The sequence below is a fragment of the Lampris incognitus genome, chromosome 14 (genome assembly GCF_029633865.1).
Source record: "Lampris incognitus isolate fLamInc1 chromosome 14, fLamInc1.hap2, whole genome shotgun sequence".
NCBI classification, from domain to species: Eukaryota; Metazoa; Chordata; class Actinopteri; order Lampriformes; family Lampridae; genus Lampris; species Lampris incognitus.
Window position 1 is genome coordinate 40,272,971 of NC_079224.1, and position 12,100 is coordinate 40,285,070.

Genomic DNA, 12,100 nt, shown 5'->3' on the forward strand with positions numbered 1-12,100 from the left:
GTCATTTCTCCACCTGTCCACGAGAGCGCCTCAGATTTTCCTTCCTGTTTTCCCCGCTCACCTGTTCAGTAGCTCCCTAGTGTGTTTATATACCGGTCCGTTTCCACTTGCCGTCTGCCAGATTTTCTTTGTGCCACGTGCCGTAGCGTTCCCGTGCTCTGTTCCTTGTCTGCCTGTTTTGATCCTGATCGGGTCTTTGCTTTGCCCCAGCTTGCCCCCTTGTACTTTGTTTGCCTGCTTGGAGTTTTTGTACCCTTGTTTTCCAGGTAGTGACTCTACTTTTACATCTGCCTCCTGAGTTGTGCTCTTGGGTCCCTGTTCTGAGAACCGTGACATGGTAAGCCTTGAGAAGTGCCTGACATTTTCATGTCAGGCACTTTTCTAGACGTTACAACTTTTTCTTTAATGTCAAAGTCATCACAATGACTCGTTTCTTTGAAGCAAAAAAAAAAACATGTTGTGGTTAAAAAAAAAAACATGCCTGACAACTTGCCGTGCAAAACAGCACAAACTTTAATGACTTATATAACGCAAACACAATTAATGACTATATGTTGTTGAATTATTGATGATGTGCATGAAATGTTCTCGATACCACAAAGCACTTCATCAGGCATTTACAATCCTGAGTTTATTCCTGGTGCACTCATGGCCTGAGAATGACTTGACAGTCTACACGGACCGACATTCACAGTGGTCCAGTTGCCTCTGCAGACAAAACACTTTGGGTGACTAAAAACAGGCTGGTGACATAGTGGTTTTACCAAAATACACTCAGCATCAAATCTGCACGTTGTTCAAACATGACGGTTAACACTTCATTCGTAAGACAGAACACATCTTGGGTCTTAAAAAGCCGTAGCATGTTTGCTCAGCTGTTGGCAGAACAGTATTTCCCAGACTATCACTGTTTTGGTTTTTTTTTCTAACTCGTCTGGCTGGTCCTGTGACTTATTCCAAAGCGACTTGTAATGACTTGTACAATATATTTTGGTGGACCAATACACAGCATTTCAACTAAGGCCACTTGAAGGCACTGTTTAATCTTGTAACTCAATTGAAAATACTGAACCGCCATACAAATGCGACTTATACACCGAAGCGACTTGTGTTTTTCCCAATGCATTTTTTTGCTGAGTGCGGCTTATACTCTGGTGCGACTTGTAGTCCAGGAAATATGGTCTATTTTTGATTGCTGCAAATTGTACAATTCATCTCAACCTCCCGATTTTCATTCGCTCTTATTTCGTGTCACATCCCAAACTTTGATTACTGGTTAAATAGGCAAATTGCAAACTTTAAAGGAATTCGGCCAGTTTTGGGGCGGCAGTGGCTCCGAGATAGTGCCGGTGATAGGTGGCCCACCCTATACGCTGAATACGCAACTGCGTAGAGCCGCACAATTTTTATTTAATTTTTTTAAATAAAGTCGCTGGGCGATATAAAGCAATGATAAAGATATAATTGCTCTGACCAAGTACAGGGCCCCCATCTCAATGGATAGATCATGTGGATTTGACTGGCTCAGGTGCAGCAGCAACTGTCCAATCAATACTGCTAAAGTACAATATGATGGCTAAAATAAAAAGAAGACTAGACATGATGGCTACTAAGAGATGCCATGCCATTGCCCTGTCGGCTCATTAGTCCAAAACCCCAATAGTCAGAAAAATGTCCCATTGGGCCGAAAGCCCATTTGTCCGACAGCCCCGTTATCCTGAAAACAAGTGCCCGTTGCTCTTGAGACCCATTGTTCCAAACATATACACTCTCCCTGTGGTTGTAAATTCAGTGACTGCCAGTGTTACACCAAAATCTGTGACCCGTCAGATTATGTGACCCTGCCCTTAAAATGTGCTATTTTGGCCATCCCTCAGATGCTAATCCAAAATTTAACCACATCAAACCCACGTCAAAAATTGTCTCCAACAGAATGACTAATCAAACATTTCTAATTTTATGCCTTAACCGCATCGATCTGACTGCCACATCCTGTCTGAAATGGCGTGTTTTAAATGGTCACATAATATGACGGATGACAGATTTCACTGTCCAGTGTCATTGTGACTCATTGACCTGAACTGGCTAGAGATAAATAAAAAAGTTGGTATTTCTGGTGAGCGCCAGGGTGGAACAGTGGTTAGCATGGTCGCCTCACAGCAAGAAGGTCCTGGGTTCAAGCCCCGGGGTAGCCCAACCTTGGGGGTCATCCCGGTTCGTCCTCTGTGTGGAGTTTGGATGTCCTCCCCGTGCCTGCGTGGGTTTCCTCCGGGTGCTCCGGTTTCCTCCCACAGTCCAAAGATGTGCAGGTCAGGTGAAGCCGCCGTACTAAATTGTCCCTAGGTGTGAATGTGTGTGTCAGCCCTGTGATGGACTGGCAGCCTATCCAGGATGTCTCCTCGCCTGCCGCCCTATGACTACTGGGATAGGCTCCAGCTTCCTGTGACCCTGATCGGGATAAGCGGCTTGGATAATGGATGGAAGGACTATAGAGGTCTGACGTTTATCATCAGACAGTTGCCGTGACGTTAACTTTTTGTGTAGCTCCTGTTCTGCCACTTGCTGAGCCGACAGCACTGTAGCTAATCTAGGATCTAACTGGAATCTGTTTTTATTATTTGTCACATTTGGCCACATGTTTCTCATATATTGTATTTCGGTATTTACAGGCTATTTTTATGGGTAGTTGAGAGCCCATTAAGCATAATTAAATCCCTCCGGTCATTCTCGCACTTCAATGTAAAGGACACTGGAAACCGCTTTTCTGTGCACCGGAAAATATTCTCTTTGTGCACTCAAGGCAATTGGTAAATCATTTGGAGGAATTACATACAACATCTTTCATGTTGTTGGTGTCCATGTGTATCATTCACACCTCACAGCAACACTGTTCATTTTTCTATGCGTTGACTGAGCATTTATTGTCATTTTAGATGATTTTGAACTGTATGACTGCTGCCGAGTGTTTGCCGGGTTGTATTGTTTTTCTTGCCGACGTGCCTGTCATCAAGAGTTGCATCGCCCTCATTTCTCGCTGACAGTTTAGAAAGACTTTGCGCATCGAGGATGTTGCCGACACATCTGATTTAAGGTTTCCATCCGTGCGGTGAAATTGTGGAGCAGTCTTGAGCATGGAACTCAAACAAAGTACAAACACTACCCAGTTCAAGAAGAAGTACAGAGGACTGATTATCAAGAGATATAGGGATGACGAATGGTTGTGTTTACTCTTTATCTCTAAACTTTTCATTTTTCTTTCTATGACACAAGAGTGGATATTTGGGTTGTACGTAGCATTGCGATCTGTTCATTCATGACGTTCAAGGCTCAGCGTTTTCGGTTTTTATTTTTTAAAGCCATCCAGCATGCCGATTTTCGCGACAAGAGGACACTGTTCCATAACCTCACATGAACAGGAACAACTTTCGGATCCGCGGAAACATAAAATCCGGGTGAAAATCAGTTTAAAAGTCTGGGTATTTTTCAGTGAACATCAGTAAAAACCGAAAACACTGAGCCTTGATGACATTATGTGGTTTTCTTTTTTTACTCGTTTTTTTTGTTGTCTCCTATTGTTCACAATAGTTGAGTTTGTATTGTGCAGCACAACTTGCATTGAATTTGAACTAAACACTACAGTGGGAATTGAGCTTGAAATGCATAGTAGCTGAATAATCTGATGCATAGGGAGATTTGTTCGCCGAGTTTGATGTATGGGTTTGTTGATCACTTCAGATTATTGGCAACGGCTTATCTGTATGTCATATCCTGCTTATTTACATGTTCGAAATAAATCACGGTGGCACAGTGGTTAGTGCGGTTGGCTCACAGCAAGAAGGTCCTGGGTTCGAACCCCTGGGTTGTCCATCCTTGGGGTCGTCCCAGGTCATCCTCTGTGTGGAGTTTGCATGTTCTCCTCGCGTCTGCGTGGGTTTCCTCCGGGTGCTCCGGTTTCCTCCCACAGTCCAAAGACATGTAGGTCAGGTGAATTGGCCGTATTAAATTGTCCCTAGGTGTGACTGTCTGGCCGTGTGATGGACTGGTGGCCTGTCCAGGGTGTCTCCCCTCCTGCCACCTAATGACTGCTGGGATAGGCTCCAGCATCCCGCAACCCTAAGTAGGATGAGCGGATGGATTTACATGTTCAAAATAAATCATCATCATCATCATCAAGGTCTGAGAACATAACTCTTAACATCTATTGAATAAAGGCATGTCTACTACAAATATGTGTTTTGTGTATTAATGTCATGCAAGGATTATGCCCACTTTATGGATTGTGGGGATGTTCTTGCCACATTGTGGTAGCACAATATCAAAGGGTTGTCATGTTGTCCTTATAAAACAAATAATGGTTTTATATAGTTATATATAGTATAGTTAAACTATATATATATATATATATATATATATAGTTTATAGTTTTATTTCATAGTTCTTGGCTACAGGTGAAGTAAGGAGGTCCCCACAAAAAGTCTTGCCTTGGGCCCCCTGTTGTCTAGAGCCGGTCATCTGGCTGGAGGGTTGCCGGTTGGATCCTCGACTCCTCCTTGCAGAAATGTCGAGGTGTCCCTGAGCAAGACAACCTCACTGCTCTCGATGAGTTGGTCAACACTGCTGTCGGTGTACGAGCGTGTGGGTGAACGTGAGACACCAGTTGATTGCAAAGTGCTCTGAGTGGCTGTTGCAGCTAGGAAAGCGCTGTATAAAATGCAGTCCATTTACCATTTCACTAAACTTCCCACTCGAATTATGTAACTGTTCTCAGTAAAACATGTGTCTTTGCCCACAAAACATATAGATTCATGTTGGAGGTCTACATGTGACATCTGCTCTGTTTTTTGTTTTTTTTGATTGAGGTGGTTTATAACAACATCGAGCCTTGTTTTCCACTTGCTGAACTGATCAGTTGACAAGAGTCATCCAACTGGTGCTTGTGACTGTACACTTATTTTCAAGTGTATTGGCCTTTGTTGCTTGATTCCATTAAAAAACAACTGCGCAACACAAAGATCATTCAAAACCACTGTCAATAAAAGAATGATGCCCTCTCGGTGGTGTTTTGGCTCAGTAGAGGCTTTGGTGTCCATCAGAGTAAAAAAGAGATTTATTTAGATAAAAAAAATTATAGTTGGGGGTGTCCGGGTAGCATAGCGGTCTATTTTGTTGCCTAACAACAAGGGGATTGCCAGTTCGTATCCCCATGTAATCTGGTTGGGCGTCCCTACAGGCACAATTGGCTGTGTCCGTGGGTAGGAAGCCGGATGTGGGTCTGTGTCCTGGACGCTGCACTAACGCCTCCTCTGGTCGGTCAGGGCGCCTGTTCAGGGAGGAGGGGAACTGGGGGGAGAATAGTTGCAGCTAGAAAAGCTATAAAAAAAATGCAAGTTGATTGATTGATTGACTGATTGATTGAATAGCGTGATCCTCCCATGCGTCCCCTGGCGAAACTCCTCACTGTCAGGTGAAAAGAAGTGGCTGGCGACTCCACATGTATAGGAGGAGACATGTGGTAGTCTGCAGCCCTCCCCGGATCAGCAGAGGGGGTGGAGCAGCGACCCAACGGCTTGGAAGAGTGGGGTAATTGGGCAAGTACAACTGGGGAGAAAAAGAAGGGGGGGAAGCCCCCCCCCCCAAAAAAAGAGATTTATTAAGATAAAATGATAGTTGGAATTTGTGATGAGTGTATTGTCGGTAGTGATATGTTTATTTTCAGTCTTAGCAAGGGAACTAAGTCCATTTCAGATTTTTATTGTTAACTTTGATTTTTTTTCTTCAGGTTTGGCAAGCGTTTTTGATACCGGACAAAATAATCCAAATATCAGCACGTGTTCAGATGATACTGAGTTTGATAGCTCTGTACTTTTGACTATCTTTTCATTACTTTGCCACATTTACAATTTTGGGATACAGCGCTCTCAATTTTTGCTCGTCGACAACATTTCTACGGGTGTTCAGTAAACCTGTGAAATTCTCTCCATTTTTTTTTTTACTCATGTTTTTCCACCACTAGTTCAAACAGAACTCCTCGATACTTTCACAGAGAAACAGAAAAGGTCATTCTATACCCAGAAGTACCTGGGCTGCTCGAGGGTTTCTTCCAGGGTCTGAACTAAGGGTTACATTAAAGCAGATGCTCTCCATCGGTTTCTCTTGCTTTACTTCTATCGGGGAGGAAAATAAAAGCACAGTGTACACACCCTGGCGGGTATCACTCCTCCATCATTTTCAGAGCACATTATAGTATGTGCCAAGAATTGAACTTGTGTAAGGATACAGGAGCAATATGCAATTCTTCTTTCTTTTTTCCGAGTTGCTAATATCACTATTCGTCCAGCTGCTGGTGGTGAACAAACCTTTTTAATGCAAACATCCTTCCAGGCGACTCGCACCATGCAACATATCCCCTTCACTAACCAAGCAGTGAACATTGCAGAGCGCCGGTGGCGTAGACTAGGACATCAGCGCCGCTACTGGGGCGGCCCTACTGCTCAATGGATGCTGCCGTCTCCTGCCCGACTTCAAAGCCCGCTTTGAAGTCGCTCGCTGGAGATCCCTCGCTTCTCGGAGAGATATCTATCCTCTCTCCCCTCTCTTTTGTTAGCTAATGCACAGCGATGAAAGAAAGAGGGGTTGAGGCTCAGAGAATGCCAAGGAGAGATCAAAAGCACGAGGGCCACAAGAGCCGCGCAGTTAACCGCTCCACCAACCTTCAGTGGGCTGCAGCAGGAGCGGCTGCAGCAGGAGAGGCTGCAGCAGGAGAGGCTGCAGCAGGAGAGGCTGCGGCAGGAGAGGCTGCGGCAGGAGAGGATGTGGCAGGAGCGGCTGCAGCAGGAGCAGCTGCGGCAGGAGCGGCTGCAGCAGGAGAGGTGCGCCGTCGCTCAGCCGGCACCCGAGATGAGAATCACGCAGCATTCAAACAGAATTGAACTCGCAGCTTCTCTGAGCGTGTGCGATGCGGCTCTCTGCTTGCTGTTGTGTGCATCCTTAGCTGTTGCGTGATTGATCCAAATTGCAGTTTGTAGTTGAAAAGCGTATTTTTAGACTCGCACCACATGGTATTCTCCGTCTGACAAAGCCATTCTACCCAACCCACTGCAAGGTCGTCTGGCGTGGTTACACCCTGGCTCGTACCGCCACTACATCAGAAAAAACATTTAACTGCACAAGTAAACTTCATTATCAAATGCAGACTAATAAGTTACCAATTCAGCATGATATGCCAGGTTTATTAAAGCGCCCCCATGACGAATGCATGCATTCCTATTGCTGGAGCAATTAAACTTGAGTTTATGAAACAAATAAACGGGTGGTGCCGAGCCAATATGAAGCCACCCTACATGAGCTCCAGAGGCCTCAAAAAGAAAATATTGCTCAATTTAAATTTAATGACGGCTTCCGCTCACTTCCAGCACTGGCAACCAGGCGCCGTGCCCGTGCTCTAATAACAATAATGCATTTCTTTATGCAACACCCTCCACACAGTGTGTGGATGTGTGTGTACATGTGTGCTTGTGACTGACTGAGCACTGCACATTAATAACCTGGGTCTTAACTAAGAGGTTGAATGCCTGCGAAACCAAGGAACGGTGCAGTGGAGGAAGAAGAAAGAAGGGGAAAAAAATCACAATAGCTATCTTCATTGTGTGTGTGGCAGATTAGCTAATACATAACAGCGACTGTCACAGCACCACAGGTAAGATACATAAACATTCATAGAGAAAGCTTCATAGAAAAATGTGCTACGTCAGGTATGTGCCGTTTTTAACGCAGAAATGACTGATGATGTAGTGAAGGGCAAACCCAAATGATCTGTCTATAAAATATGATTGTGTCGCCCCTTTAAGATGTTGCAAATCTTTATGATATAAACTCATGGAATGCATTGGGCTACTGTAGGTGGTTTCCACCTAATGTACAGTAAATTGGTGTGAAATAGGATTTATTGAAGAAAAATTAAAATATATGTACATTTTTGAGCGGCTTGTATCTAGTTTTAGTTGCACTACTTATTATGTGCAATACTTATGTCCAAATCAAGAGATCGAGGCTATGTGTATATAAATTCATTTACACCGACCGATTCCATGTTTATGATGAGACCAACATGACCAAAGTTAGTTTCTCTCTCACCTGGCTCCAGAATGGGGAAATTCCTCTCACAGCCCCCATCAGACCTATAAATGTGCTTACCCCATCCAAGAAAGACCTATAAACTTTCCCTTCCTAGGTCTACCTTAATCTATGAATGGTCTCGAAGGCATGACTGTTATACTGATTTGTGGCATTGTTCAGTTAAACTGTAACATGAAATCTCATGTTACCCATGTCACTACTGTACACTTACACTAAGTGCATTTGAAATTTGGAATGCATTCTTGGCAATGGTGCGGTTTCTATTTAGTGGTCCAAGTTGTTGACACACAAAATATACATGCTTATTTGCTGACTTTGTTGCACTGCATTGGAGTAAAGCCTCTGCAAAATGAGGGAAAGGGTAAAACGTAGTGTTCAAGCCATACATTCTTCCGCTTCCGGTGTGGCAAGATGGCGGTGTGAATTCATGTTTGCAGCGGCCTCACCCAGTACCAGTGTGGGAGGATGGCGGCGTGAACTTACGTTTGTGGTGGTCTCACCAGGTACCGACCACGCAGCGTCTTTGTCCACGTCTGCATCTAAGTTTTGTCTTCGTTTGATGGCTGGGAGAGCTTGGTCTGCTGCGTCCTGTGGGCCCAGGGACCACGGCCCTGCCTGGAGCTGTGCCCGAAGGGGTAACACCGAGGGCGGTTGGACAGGACTTGGAAGCATGGCAGGCTAAGCTAACTACTAGCCCATGCAGACTGGCAGTTCCGATAACACCAAGCGCAGCCTGGCGGCGGCCTCACCTAACATTGACTGCATTTTCAGTATCGTCGTGTGGAGTGCGGGGAGGTGTGTCGAAGGTGTCTGGCTGGGAGAGCTGGCATTGGATCGGCTGGGGGACCCTGGTCTGCTGCGTCCGGTGGGCCCAAGGACCATGATCCTACTTGGAGCTGCACCCGAGGAGTTAACACTGAGCAGGCTAAGCTAACAGTTAGCCCATGAAGACCGGCAGTTCCGACAGTCTTCCCGCATTCGTTCTCTTGGATAGTGATTTTTTTGTAGTAGTAGTTTGATATATGTGTTCTTGAAATTTTTGTATATGTGTTTTTGTTACACCATTGTGGGCTGGAGGAAACGATATTTGAAATGAAACGACAAATAAAGGGTTCCTGATTTCTACTAGTGAGAAAGCCTTATCTAAATGCTGCCAAAAGATCATATACTCATGGTTTCAAGTGGCACTGTCCATGTTTATCTACACTGTGGTCCCCTTAAGTTGGCTGTGTGACGTACAATAACTATAATGAACAGCAAATAGTGGTGCAGCCAGTGGCTGTTAAACGCCCTCGAGTCAACCAGAGTCACTCCAGAAGCGTACTGTCACATAAGCAGCTTTTTAAAGACGGAGGTGGTAAAGTCTCTCCCAGCCTCAGATTATAATTTATTTCTCGCCATCCTTCATTTGACCTGGTAAGTGTATGGTAATGAGTAGCGATCAAGGATAGGTAATTGCATTCATCTCGGAGTCAGAATGGGAAACACTTCTGCCCCTACATAATATACAAAGGTTGAATAATTTTAGGTCTTTGTAGGCAAGATTCTTTCACATCGGCCTGATTCACAAGAGGCACAAATTACCATGTGCTGAATGTTAGTCAACGATATTGTATTCATACACTCTGTGGGCAGTATGTCATCTGAATGTTCTGCTATAACCACCGAATGCATGATTACATCATATTGCATAAGGTAGAACATAATACAGCAAAATCCTCCCACTTACATTCAGATTTCTTTTGGGGGGGGGGTAAAACCTTAAAGTCTTTTATAAACTACATTGTATTTATTAGCAGATGAATATGCATGAATCATATTTAGTGTTTAGATTTAGTTTTATGTTTCATTCGGTGCATTTAATTTAGTTGTACCTCGTTTCAATAGAATCAGATGAAAATAGAAAGTCAGGCATCCGGGTGGCGTGGCGGTCTATTCCGTTGCCTACCAACACGGGGATCGCCGGTTCGAATCCCCGTGTTACCTCCAGCTTGGTTGAGCATCCCTATAGACACAACTGGCCGTGTGTCTGCAGGTGGGAAGCCGGATGTGGGTATGTGTCCTGGGCGCTGCACTAGCGCCTCCTCTGGTCGGTTGGGGCGCCTGTTCGGGAGGGAGAGGGAACGTGCTATGCCCCTCAGGTGAAACTCCTCACTGTCAGGTGAAAAGAAGCGGCTGGCGACTCCACGTGTATCGGAGGAGGCATGTGGTAGTCTGCAGCCCTCCCCGGATCGGCAGAAGGGGGTGGAGCAGCGACCAGGACGGCTCGGAAAAATGGGGTAATTGGCCGAATACGGTTGGGGAGAAAGGGGGGGGGGGCAGGGGGATCCACAAAATAAATGTAAAAAAAAAATAGAAAGTCAATCTGTTAGTCTTTTGATACGTGTCACCAGTCTTCCATATGGTCAGCAGGGACGCCAGTGGTGGAAACAGTATTCTATGCATTATTGAAGAAATGTAATCTAAGCAAAAGTTTGCCCCTACACATACTGCCCATACAATCACCTCCCTGTGGCACAACACACAGGTATGCAGGCATGCATGCACACACACACACAACACTGTTGCACAGAGCCCTAGTCAGGGCTGTTTATGTAGGTACCTGTGGTCCTGTGACAGTGGGTGTTGTGTATCAGCTAATCCACCACACTCACAGTGAAGATAGGCTTTGTGATTTTTTCTTTCTCCACTGCACTGTTCCTTGGTTACGCTGGCATTCAACCTCTTAGTTAAGACCCAAGTTATTAATGTGCAGTGCTCAGTCAGTCACAAGCGCACGCACACACACACACACTAACTCACATACATAGACACACACTCGCAGACAAAATACTGTTTGGGATCCACTTGGCTGATTTGCTGGTGACAGACAAACAGATGTAAATAAGATGTGGTGACCCTCAGCGTCAGTCTGTGCCACACCTACTTTGTGCCCCAGGTGGGTATATTAGCAACCCACTGTCCTCTGTGAGCCTCTGCCATTTCCCTCTTTCTCCTCTATTTTGCCTGCTTTTTTCCCCCTCCACGTCCTCCATCCTATCTCTCTTTCACCGGTCCCTCCCCGCTTCACACACTTGTGCCTTTTTTCTTCTTTGCTTCCTCCCCGGCTAAATCCCTCCACTGCCACTCAACTCTCAGTTTTGTCCCCGACGTGCCCCACCCACTCCCGAGCACTCCCTTCTGCTCTCAGGCTTCTGCTGTTGTCCTCTCGTCATTTAAAATGACTCGTCTTTCAGAATCGCTAGTGACAGAGAGAGTGGAAAATGTAGATGAGATAACGCGGAGGGGGTGTGTGTTTGTGTCGGTGGGAGAGCGTGGTAGGTGGGCGTTCTGAACTGGGATCTGGAGGGCTTGCTGCCAGCGGATTAATCCCCTTTCTGAGCTTGGGCAACGAACCGTTTGGCAAGCCAGCCACCATACGCAGGGCGGAGATGTGTGTGTGTGTGCATGTGTGTGTGTGTGCAAGCGTGCATGTGCATGTGTTTTCAGTGTGTGTGTGCATGTGTGTGTGTGTGTGCAAGCGTGCATGTGCATGTGTTTTCAGTATGTGTGTGTGTGCATGCACATGCTGCATGCACATGTGGAAGTGCGTGTCCGGAGCCCAGCCCTACGCTGTTTTTCGTAGTTGCACTGGTTGTTGTTTGGGTTGCCCTTTCTCAAATGGATAGAGAGGAGTGAAAGAAGAAAACTAATCCAGCATAGCCGAGCAGCAAGGGCCCAGGCAACAAATGATATTACCACAACACCACCGCACGGCACCTCTACATAGCCTAGGAATGCTCTGCATAGCAAACGCTTGTCACGTCTACTTTTCTTATTGTTATTATTTCTGCAACATCTGCAAAGATAATCTGTGTAAATCTGAACGCCGGTTTCACTCGTGTTACGTGATTTACTTCCACACGAGTATACATTTCTGTTGGGAGTTTGATGGCCAAGGTAATTTTTACCATTAAACAATGGG